At 46.5% G+C, this 12,446-nt stretch overlaps 1 long non-coding RNA gene across 6 annotated transcripts in view; it reads left to right on the top strand.

The window, feature by feature from the left end:
- Gm30248 overlaps positions 1 to 10,742 on the top strand; it is a 42,664-nt gene extending 31,922 nt beyond the window's left edge. For 3 of the 6 annotated variants that reach the window (XR_865389.1, XR_373381.2, XR_003947797.1), the window contains 2 exons: positions 4,218 to 5,034; positions 6,807 to 7,048. This is a non-coding gene — a long non-coding RNA (predicted gene, 30248). Of the gene's footprint in view, positions 1 to 4,217; positions 5,035 to 6,806; positions 7,049 to 9,223 lie in introns of those variants that run through there. The other 3 variants (XR_865393.1, XR_003947800.1, XR_373380.2) reach the window with 2 other exon arrangements.
- Positions 10,743 to 12,446: the final 1,704 nt, after the last annotated feature.

Raw genomic sequence — 12,446 nt, 5'->3', positions numbered from 1 at the left:
GTGTGTGTGATCCTCGTACATCAATTCACAATGAAGACAGATTTCTCACAGCCATGCCCATGAACCAATGTGTCAAAGGCAACTAACTGTTCAGCTCAAACCCATTTCAAGTGACCCCAGGTTATGTCACATTGACAGTGCTAAGACAGTGACCAAGGCTTCCATTAGGACTTGTGGGTGGAGCTTTGGCAGTGTCCTCAAGCCAGGTTACACATTGTGCTTAGAAAAGAAGGAGCGCTTCAGCACTCTGTCCAAAGCAAACAACTGTTTCCTTAGGTGAGCACAGAAGGTGAAAATTCTTCTTCTCAGGTGAAAGACATCTCCTTCTTGGGTCTTGTTGCCAGCCCCATCCCCAGTTGCTGCCTCCCCCTTCGTGGTTTATATTCCAGGATGTACTTGGCATTCTCAACTTGTCTGGGTAGCATGTAGCTCCTGGAAATCACACCCGCTATCCTGAGCATCCTTGTGTGTATCCCTCATGGAACACAGGATCCATTCCTGAGCTCTGCTCTGGCATTTTCCTTTCCCATTAATCCATTTCATCATACGTGTGCTGAAGAAGGCATCTCTCCTTTGGACTTCCATTACCTCTCTAAAATATCACTTCCCTGATATGAGCAGACAACAACAGTTCTTTCTCAGCTGGGGAAGAGCTTGTCTTCATGGAGCCTGCTTTCTATGAAAGCAGAGAAATACTGCACGCACACAGGGGATGAGGCCAAGGAGTGTCATGACTAAAATACAACAGAGATTTTCTTGCTTGACTGTCCCTGTAGACTGTGTATCAACTTGTACATTACAAATCTGGTACAGAACGGAGTACCCTGTTACACAAGTTGTCAGTCACTGGCTGGTGAGCCAGCCATGAAGGGATGTTTACCAGTCTCTGAACTGTGTTTCCAATCCTCTGCACTTGAGGCAAAAGGCAGGAAAGGCAGTTTTGCTTGTTTTTATAGTGGGAAAGCTTTCTCAGAGACTATTTCTGCAACATTTTCAGAGATAACAAGGAGTTTCTAGGCTGATTAATAAATGAACAGTTCTTATAGACAGGCTCATGAGTATAAACTACCTTCCTGGCAACCAACCATCATTCGGAGAGATCACCCCACCACAGGAAGCAGATGACGGCTCTGCACTTCAGGTTTTTATTTCTATTAAATTCCGTGGCATATGATCTCGAACAAACATTTGTTGTCAATATTTGACAAAAAGTCTGACTCAATCAAGTAAATAAAGCATTAGAAAAAATAATTTCATCCCTTTGCCTAACTAAATCCATTAAGACTCTAACAGAAGTAGGAGTGAGGACAGAGGGTACCCACGACAAAACAGGGAGACCCATTGCACATTTGCATTTCAAAATTAATTCCTGCCCTAATTATTCATCAGTAGAGCATAAATTAAATAAATACAACTTAGAGTAAGCTTTTAGACACCCAGAGGACTCTCCTCTCGAGAGTTAATTGTCATCGTGCCTCATGAGACTCTTGGCTTTTTGTTGTCTTTCTGGGACTGAAGAAAGGTAGAAGCTGGGGCTGGAGCCAGGTGGAAATGAGTCAGACTCAAGGGGAAGGGCTGTACACAGTTGTGTGTGTGTGTGTGTGGGTGCTGTACACAGGGGTGTGTGTGTGTGTATGAGGGAAGGCTTCATGTAGGTGGAGGGGGAAGTCTGTACACAGGTGTGTATATGGGAAGGGCTCAACACAGGTGGGGGGAAAGACCTGCACACAGTTGTGTGTGTGTGTGTGTGTGTGTGTGTGTGAGAGGGCTGCACACAGGTCGGAGAAGGGCTATACACAGTTGTGTGTGTGTGGGTGCTGTACACAGGGGTGTGTACACAGGGGTGTGTGTGTATGGGGGCAGGCTTCATGTAGGTGGAGGGGGAAGTCTGTACACAGGTGTGTATATGGGACGGGCTGAACACAGGTGGGGGGGAAGACCTGCACACAGTTTTGTGTGTGTGTGTGTGTGTGTGTGTGTGTGTGAGGGCTGCACACAGGTCGGAGAAGGGCTGTACACAGTTGTCGGGGGAGGGCTGTACAGGTGTGTGTGTATGGGGGAAGGCTTCATACAGGTGGGAGGGGGAAGGGCTACAAGTGTGTGTGTGTGTGTATGTGTGTGTGTGTGTGTGTGTGAGAGAGAGAGAGAGAGAGAGTGTGTGTGTGTGTGTGTGTGTGTGTGTGTGTATGAGAGAGAGAGAGAGAGAGGGGGGAGAGAAGGGCTTCACACAGGTGGTGGGGATGCACACAGGTAGGAGGGGGAAGGGCTGTACACAGATGGGAGTTGATTGTCACCTGCCTTATGGTTTGACAGACCTATGTTTAGAATGCTGTTCTCCAGCTGGGGGGTGAGGTGATCTTAGGAAGTGTGGAACTTTTAGGAGGTGGGGTCTGCCTCGCTGGAGTCTGTCACTAGTAGGAGGCCTTTGAAAATTCAGTCTGCACCTTGGTCCCTGTGTCCTTCTCAGCTTCCAGTGCAGTAGGTTACTCCACAGTGCTATCATCACTGGGTGCTTCTCTGCAGCTGTGAGGCTGTGAGGTGACTCCCCCCTCTCTCCTTCCCTCCTTTCTGGTTTTTTTGTCAGACATTTTGGTCTCAGCAATCTGTGAGACATGAGGTCATTGGAAAGAGTGGGGACCCAAGAGTGGGCTGGAAATTCTTACTAAAGTTATACCTGTCCTCGAGTTCCATGTGACTCCATGGCTCCAGAATGGAGCCGGAAAAGCAGTAAATGTAATTTAGAATGGTGTTATTTACCCAGCTTTCTGTAAATACAATAGGTTGAACGGCACATTTGCCCCATCTGTGTTCTCTCCATACATCCAGGGTGCTATAAATATAACATAAAACAGAAAGTTCACACGACAGTTTGTTCCTCAAGAGTTTGCAGGCCCAGCAGTCCAAGATCAAGGTACTGTCTGATCAAAGTTCCTGGTGAGGGCTCTCCTCCTGGTTTGTCAACAGCTGGCTTCCTTTGTCCTTACATGGTTGGAAGACCTAATAGCTTCCTAAACACTCCACCAGAAATTGCCCTGTTGGCAGTTAGGGCTTTACCATGAATTTCAAGGAGCCACATATTCAGTCAACAGCAGCCTCAGTCTGTGTCCACAGAACTGCAGGAGGCTTTCAGCACAGCTGGAATCATTTCTTTGTCACGTAATCAAGCACACATTGTTGGCGATCTCCATCAAAAGCTTATGAAACAACACAATGATACTGAATAACAAACAACCCCAAATCTCAGGGATTTCAATTAAGCATCTTCTATGCTCATGCTTGCTGGGCGGCAGGTCAGCTGGAGGCTGGCGGATGGAGGCTGGGCTCAGCCTGGCAACTTTCTTCCCAAGATGCGCTGCTCTGCACTGCACATGCGCAGTGTGGACAACTCTGCTTTCCACTGTGGGTTTGCGCTCAGGTCTGTTTTACCTGTTTCACAGAAGGCCTAGCTAAAACTGTCTGGCTTATAAATGTGTGTGTGTGTGTTGCTGTGTGTTACTCTGTGTGATGTATGTTACTGTGTGTGTATTTATGTGTGAGCGTTACTGTGTGTGTATATATAAGTATGTATTACTGTGTGTGTATGTGTGCTACTGTGTATGTGTATATAAGTGTTACTGTTTGTGTTCCTGGATTTTTACATGCTTGGTGGAGATTCAGGTCCTTGTGGGTTTTTTTCTCATGTAGCTTTCCCAGTCCTTGGCTTATGATTTTTTGAAGTGCAAGGAAAAACTTGTAGTGGGGTGAAGATCAAGGCTCCATATTGGTACCTGGTTATCTTCCTGGACATTGGCAGAATAAGACTCAGGCTCAAGGTTAACTGCACTGGTACAAAACCAAACCCTTCCCGTGGAGATCTGTGTTTATGTGTCAAGATGTGAGCCTTGAATGTTTGATGAAAAATAATTCAATCTATCACGATTATCAATATTTAATGGAAGTCCTTTATTTACAAATTTAAGCATTTACACATGAATTATTTAGCATGCTTTCCCCTTTATTTCTTTCGGGTTCTTCCAAGTTTGTTAATTATCAGTATGTTAGATTAGGTAGAAAGATCTTTTCACAGTAAGGAAGCTATGTAGAATTTTTAAGAAGAGCTTGATTTTGAATGAATCTTTTTACAAAACAGCCTGAGGGGGCCAGCCCAGTCCTCACCCCCCTCTGTGTGAGGAAGGGTTCCATGGGATGTGTGTCTGAGGGTCTTATTTGGTTTCAAGGCCATGCGCAGAGCCACCTGGTACAGGCCAGACGTGTAAGCAATCCCACCTCTCCAGATGTGTGCAGGACTCCAGTGCTCTGATTACAGCATCACCTCTCCCCTGTCACCAACTGGCAACTCAAGGCGAAGGATGTTTTTCTGATCATTTTGCACTCATTAAATGCAGCTGTCACAACAGTGGATGCCGGGATGCATGCAAAACTCTTCTGCCATGTCAAAATAAGCTGAGATGCCTTAAAAAAAAAAAAGACACAAAACCTTTGAAGCTTATTCTCCAAGAGTACTGAAGATTCCACCTTTTGTCGTTGATGATGGAAAGTGTTCCACAAAACCAAGATTAAATCTTGGCCCAGTCTAAAGAAGCATCATGCATCAAAGATATGTAGCAGAAGCACTCAGCTAAGCCTTTGGGATTTCATTGTGAGGTTCCTGGGTCCCATTGATTGGTTTTCATTGGTTTGACTAATGCTTGCAAAGAAATGCTGCATGAGTCACTGCTGACTTAGCTCTCAGGTGAGAGGACAGGCCTATCATGATTCTGATACGGCCCCTCAATCCTTCCCACTCATACACATGTCCACATGGGAGCCACCAACAAGGATTAGAGATGCGACTGATGGGCCTGCTGAAGCTCTCCTAAATCGTCCTGTGGTTTACTCTCGATCAAATCAAAAGCTGACTCTGGACTTTCCAACTCTGGGAAACCTTCCTAATATAACCCCAGGCTGAGTGACAGGACCATCTTCTCTGTCTTCTCTGCCCATTTGTTCTGGAGTCTCTCCCTCATGGATCTGTGCCAGGGTTAGATTTTGAAGGTAGGTCTGCCTGGTTCAGCATTACCTGTGACTCATAAAACAGTTGATGAAGGGCAGAGAGAAAAAAAAAAAGGGAGGGAAAGGGAAAGGAAGGGAGAGAGAACAGTAGAACAGCAGGAATGGGAGGAACATCTTTCAGCCTCTTGCTGATGTGTATATCAGGTGGCACATGTATGCCATTCTTGTCTTTATCTGTTTCCTCTCCATTTATGAGGGTCACAGCACAGGATTCTAGGCATTTGGGAGGCAGTTCTTATTAAGCAAGAGAAGCACTAACACTCTGGGTGAGGAGTCAGAAACTGCCCTCTCTAAGATCCTTGCAGAAGAGCTACTTTCTGTTTCGCAACCCTCACTCAAGTTGCCCCCTTGGCATACCCAGCAGAGAGCCAGGAGACTAGCACCCTGGCAGTGACGGCCAAGTAGCTGATCAGTCTGGATGCCCCCCACTCTCCTGTCACAAGATGGGATATGCGTGTCAGTGACCCGAAGCCAGCTCACAGCATGAGCTTTACTTTCCTCTGCTCTGCCTCCTGGTGACAGTTGATGGTTTTAAGGAAAAGGTGTAAGAACCAGAATGTGGCTCCCACCACAATGCCATGCTGGTGAGAAAAATCTACAGACTAGCTAGACGCATTGAAGTAGATGACGGAGTTACAGATGAGAGCCTGGATCCTCTGTGGTCCTGTTGCTATCTCAGTGTGTACTGGAGACTGAGAGGAGGTAAAAAGGTGCAGGGTCCAGGCCAATGACAGTGCAGGGAACATTCAGTATTTTCGGGTCTTGGAGATGTCACCAGGAAATGTGTCCTTTCTTTCCCTAAACTCTTCCACCCACTGGGAAGTGAGAAACTTGTTTGCTTTATCTCTGTACAAGCATGGTTCCCCTCAGGCTCAGTTCTCTTACTACACATTGTAAGTGCTCTTACCCCAAATTCCAGGAAGCAGAAGAGTCGAAAATTTGTAAGAATTCTGGAATATTTGCATGTTCATACGAGATGACTTGGGCATGGGACCCAAGTCTGAAAACAACAACAACAACAACAACAACAACAACAACAACAACAACAACCCTTGTATTTCATGTATACCTTATAGACAAAGGCTGAAGGCTCATTTTGTGCAGTATTTTTAGATTAGCTATGTTTTCACTCTTCACAAGAAGTCAGGAGTTGATCTTTCCACCTATGACATTATGTCAGCCCTCATAACATTTTGGGATTTGGAGCATTTCTGGCTTCAGAATTTTGGAGTAGGGATAACTTAAATGTATTAAAGTGCCCAGAAACAAAGGTTTATCTGGTAAACTTTTATCAGTTAGTCAAGTATCACTATTTGTATATGCTCAGCCCAGGGAGTGGCACTATTTGGAGGTGTGGCCATGCTGGAGTAGGTTTGACCTTGGAATAGGTGTTCCACTATGGGAATGCAGGGGGCCATGTGCAGGAACAAGGTAGTTCCCTGACTTCCCTGAGGGAGAAGAGGAGGAGGAGGAAGAGGTGGAGGAGGGGGAAAAAGAAGAGGAGGAGGAAGAAGAGGAGGAAGGGAGAGGAGGAGGAAGGAGTTGGGAGGAGGAATGGGAGGGGAGAAGGAGAAAGAGAAGGAGGAGGGGGAGGAGGAAAGGGAGGAAGACAAGGGAGGACAGGGGAGAGGGAGGGGGAGGATGGGGAGGAAGAGATGCGGTGAAGCAGAGTGGGCTGAGGCAGAAGCAGGACCATCATCCATGGCTTTATGAACTATGTTCCCTCTACTCATGGTATGTTTTTTGATACTCAGACCGGATGTCTAGACCTGGAAAAACATGTGGGGATGATTGAAGAATCAACCTGTTGGCTGCAAGTCTGACTGGCTGTATCTTGGTCCTTCTCTTGCCCTGTCCTTTGTGGTCTGCAGTCCTCTAATCTCAAGCTGACTTCTTTGTCCCTCAAGAATGCCAGCCCATCATATATCCAGAAGATGCCCCAACTGGTAAGAAGGACACATGCTCCACTATGTTCATAGCAGCCTTATTTATAATAGCCAGAAGCTGGAAAGAACCCAGATGCCCCTCAACAGAGGAATGGATACAGAAAATGTGGTACATCTACACAATGGAGTACTACTCAGCTATTAAAAAGAATGAATTTATGAAATTCCTAGCCAAGTGGATGGACCTGGAGGGCATCATCCTGAGTGAGGTAACACATTCACAAAGGAACTCACACAATATGTACTCACTGATAAGTGGATATTAGCCCCAAACCTAGGATACCCAAGATATAAGATACAATTTGCTAAACACATGAAACTCAAGAAGAATGAAGACTGAAGTGTGGACACTATGCCCCTCCTTAGAAGTGGGAACAAAACACCCATGGAAGGAGTTACAGAGACAAAGTTTGGAGCTGAGATGAAAGGATGGACCATGTAGAGACTGCCATATCCAGGGATCCACCCCATAATCAGCATCCAAACGCTGACACCATTGCATACACTAGCAAGATTTTATCGAAAGGACCCAGATGTAGCTGTCTCTTGTGAGACTATGCCGGGGCCTAGCAAACACAGAAGTGGATGCTCACAATCAGCTAATGGATGGATCACAGGCCTCCCAATGGAGGAGCTAGAGAAAGTAGCCAAGGAGCTAAAGGGATCTGCAACCCTATAGGTGGATCAACATTATGAACTAACCAGTATCCCGGAGTTCTTGACTCTAGCTGCATATGTATCAAAAGATGGCCTAGTCGGCCATCACTGGAAAGAGAGGCCCATTGGACACACAAACTTTATATGCCCCAGTACAGGGGAACTCCAGGGCCAAAAAGGGGGAGTGGGTGGGTAGGGGAGTGAGGGTGGGTGGGTATGGGGGACTTTTGGTATAGCATTGGAAATGTAAATGAGCTAAATACCTAATAAAAAAATGGAAAAAAAAAGAAAGTCTAGTAGAATTCTGCACTAAAAAAAAAAAAAAAAAAAAAAAGAATGCCAGCCCATATGCCATTCCTTAGGTGTATCAGCTATTTATTTCAATTATGTTGTTCATGCATGTCTTAAAAGGACAGCCTTTTATATTAAATACAACCATTTCACAGTTCAATATAATTGGAAATATTTTTGAGTATTGTTCAAAAGTTTTTAAGTATTGTTTAGGAAGCCTCAAGGTACAAGCAGTTGCCTGGAAAGGGACTCTGAAAACTGCAGATCAGTTGAAGCCAATGGCCAACCCCCCAAAGCAAGGCAGGCAGAGGCCTGGTGTACTGCGGACCACTCCACACTCAGGAGACTTTAGAATTTGTCTTTTCATTAACGAATGCTTTGGAAAGTGCGCCGTCCCTAATTCCCTTCGTTGAAAGATGGAAACTTTAATGTGCAGTTAATTAAATGTTGTGTTGATTCACAAGCCCTGAGCTCTCTGAGACCTCAGGGAGGTAGAGGCAAGTTTAGAAATCAAACAACTGGAGGGCTGGCTGGCCCCATCTGACCAAAGAGCAGGCAGCACTGTTTGCTGTACATGCCCTGAGGCCTTGAAGTCTTCCCAGTTGGGAGGACTGAGTTCTGAGCCCTGTGATCCCCACTGGGGCCTGCTCTGTTTACTGGAGAGAGAAGAGGATCTGAGGTAACAGGTCTGGGCCTTAGGAGAAGGGAACTGGCCCAGGCCTTGCTCTCTCTGGCTGCATGGCTTTTAGATGAATGTTGTCTACCATTTTCCCTTTCCCTGGTGCTTGAACCATCTTTATGTTGCTCAAGCATCCCTCCTCTTTCCCTTCTTCCTCTTCTTTCCTCTTCTCTTCTTCTTCCCCCTCCTCCATCTCTTCCTCCTCCTCCTCTTCTCCCTCAGGGAACTCAGGGAACTACCCTGTTCCTGCATATGACCACCTGCAATAGATTGTAGCTGGACTCAGCTCTAAGGTACACATCTCACAATGGATGCTTGAGCTATGTGACACTGGAGTTCTTTCACAACAAACTAAAGACCCTGGTGCTGGCTGCAGTCCACAGACCTGATGGCTTTTGTGACTGGGAGAATAGGAGGTTGCTGAGGTGGGCTGTGTGTGTGTGAAGCACAACGGTAGCCAGCCTAGGCTAGGGGACATGGAAATCACACACTGGGGTGACATCGGGGTGTGTGGCAGAAATACAAGTCTTAATGATAGAAGGCTGTGTGGGAAAACACTTCCCTCCCTAACCTTCACTTTCTTTTTTGTTTTCTTCAGGGAAATTTGACCAACATCTAGGATGGTCTGTAGGAATGGGATAGTGTGACAATTCTACATATCTTACAAAGATCAAATCAACACAATTCATATTTCTGTCGGCTTGAGCAATGACTATTCTATGTTTTGGAGACTCTGATCCTTTCTCTTCTAGCTCCTGGTACAGCCTATAATAAGCTGTAGTGAACTTCAGTCACCCTTCTGTGCTGAAGGGCATGGGCACCCAGTCTTCCCAGCTAGCCGAGTTTCAAGACTTGGGAAAGGAGTTGCTTGCTCCAAGTGCTAAGTGCCTGTGAACATTGACTAACTTCCCATGCCCAAGAACTTCTCATCCGTTTGGCCCCAACTAAAGACACAACGTATGTAGCTACCAAATGACAACTTTCCAGGTCATCTGCCACCAGAGCCTGCCTCCCTCAGACCCATACATGGCACTCACACCTGGTGCAAGTGAGCTTGCTTGTCCTCTCATCATCTTGGCACCATGTCTTCCCCTCTGGTCATCTTAGTAAAGCCCCAAAGAACGGGCAATAATGTGAGAGCTGAAGGCTCGTCAGTGCCACTATCTGTCTTATTATGAATAAAAAAATTTAAACCCAAGCTGGTAAACATATTTTTTTCACACTGAATTCATCAGGAATACATTAACATTTTCTAAAAGGTAAAGGGGGTGGGGGAGAGAATTGATAGGAGAATTGGGATGCATTTGCCCAGTAGGATCTTTGTTTTCCTCAGCCACTGTTTCTGAGCCAGGGCGTCACCCCCATAGCAAACACACTGAGCGAACCTACAGACCCATGATCACTCCTGCTGAGTAGAACAGAATTGCTTTCCAGGGAGCTCAGCCTCACTCATCCCTGGGATGAGGCACTGAGCCGGAGCACACAGAATGCTTTACATAGGTTCTGTGGAAGGATCCAGGCGAAGCAGGCTTTGCAGTGATAGTTATGATCATATATGGGAAAAGCAGTTACTTTCTGGGGTGACATATGGCTGAGTTTGGTCTGCTGCCCAGGAATCTCAATGTCCCTCTCGGGAGGGTGAGCCCGGCCTCCATCCTTTGCCCAGGACATCCAGAGGACAGATCTGCACAAGATCACCAGTGTATAAGATCACATCCACCTTTGCCAAGACCAAAGCAGCTTCGGTCCCGGTGCTTGGCAATTGCTGAGTTCCCTTCTGTGATGGTGACCTTTCCTAAATCAAAGGAATTATGAATGGAGCCAGAACCCATCTGTGTAAACCCCAAGCATGGTGAGAGCCCACAGCAAACAGCAGCAGTCACTATGACAATAGAACAGAGTGCTTTTTTTTTTTTTTTTATAAACCAAAGGCACTGTCACCTGCAAAGGAAGAGCCACACACCTGGCTCTGGTACTGCAGCGTAGCCTCAGCCTCACTGTGTCTGGTTCCTGCCAAGAAGACACAAAACCTGCCACCACTCAAAGTCGTGACATTTGTCAACTCATTCAGTTTAGCTGACCATGAATTTACTCAATAAACTTTCTTGAAACTGGCTCTGTGCTCAGAATAGGGGCACCAGACAAGGGTTATTCAGGATGAACTCAACACTTGAAGGTAACCTTGAGAACTGAGTGGGGTTGGGAGGGCTTGTGCCTCTGGGCTGGTTACTGCTTAGGGAACTGCTGGACCTCTTCATACACACACACACACACACACACACACACACACACACACACACACACATATACATATATATATATTCCTTTAACTTGGGACTCCCCACACCTTAGGCAGAGGTCCAGTTCTCCTTCTTGCTGCTGCTGCCACTGTTGGGACTGGATAGAAACTTCATGGCAGAGTTTAGCAGGTCCCTGGGACTCCTGTTGCTCAGAAAGTGCTAGGTGGGGAGAATTTGGGAGGAATAAGGATGCCCCAGAGCTGTGCTGTGGCATTGAGAGCCGTGTTCAGCAGCAGGATGACTCTCCAGTCTAATGTTCTTCCAGAAGAACTATTTTGACCACTGGTGTGTGTGTGTGTGTGTGTGTGTGTGTGTGTGTGTGTGTGTGTGTGTGTGTGTGTGAAGATTCTTTCAGACTAGAGTTCCAAGCAGAATACTTTGAAGGCATTTTGGTCAGTGAATTACAAGAAGGAAAGGCATTGATTGGCAGGTTTTAGATCAGTGAAGGGCTGACAGGTCTGTGCTGGAGAGAGAGAAGGGTGCATTAGAGATAAGGGCAGGAATGAGAAAGGAAGGAAAAGAGAAGGGTAGGGGAAAGAGAGAGAGAATGGGGAGAGAGAGAGAGAGAGAGAGAGAGAGAGAGAGAGAGAGAGAGGATGAGGAGGGAGGAGAGGGGGAGAAAGAGGGGGAGGAGGAGGAGAGAGAGAGGGAGGAGGGAAAAAAGGATGAAAGAAAACAGAACAGAATGAGATGGTAAGGGTGATGATGATGACATTGTATGGATACAATGTATTAATACATTGCATCATTGTAATCAGTGACTGTAACAATCAGGGAAACAGGCAAAGAAGGCTTTCTTCAGAGGAGGGATGGAATCTATGAAAATGACAAGCACACTGACGTCATTTGTGAACTTCCACGCAGAAAGGGTCGGCTAGGATGGGTCCCATTTTTCCACCTCCCTACCATCACTTTGGACCCCCTTCACCACCCACTCCACGGCATTTGTTTCTGTGTCACAGGCCTAAGTCAGAGCAGGATGGAACGGAGGCAAATGGCTTGTCTCCACTGCCCCACAACAGAAATAGGTGTGGTGAGGATCAGCTAAGTGTGAATATGAGAGAATCTTGTGGCTTCAGCTGATACTTTGGTTGGCCTGCCTGCTTCATAATGAATGTATCAGAGGAGGTGGAGTGAAAGATGGAGCTGCTGACCTGGCTGTGGATGATAGGCACATAGAGCGAGTCTTTGGTGCCCAGCAGCTCTGTGGCTGGAGGTCTTTGGAGGCTATTATCCCTCCTCTTCTAGCCGGTTCCTTCTGGACAGTTGCATCATGGGATCTTGGTCACTCCCATCATGTTGTTTTTGTATCAGTGCCCCGGGGTAGGCATGTGCCACCTGACTTGCTTTCATGGATTTAATTCTCAGTCATTCCTTAGCAAATGGTTCCTCATGCCGTGTTCTGTTCCAGTGATACGACCAATAGGAGGGACCCTGTGCCTAGCATACCCTTTGTCCAGCTGTGACCTCTCGCTGGCAGCTTTCCAGAAAGGCAGCAGGTTGCATTCTGAGGCCAATGAA

This window comes from Mus musculus, chromosome 1 (assembly GCF_000001635.26).
Source record: "Mus musculus strain C57BL/6J chromosome 1, GRCm38.p6 C57BL/6J".
Lineage (NCBI taxonomy): Eukaryota > Metazoa > Chordata > Mammalia > Rodentia > Muridae > Mus > Mus musculus.
The sequence above is the reverse complement of the archived record's forward strand: the minus strand, read 5'-3'. Positions and strand labels throughout refer to the sequence as shown.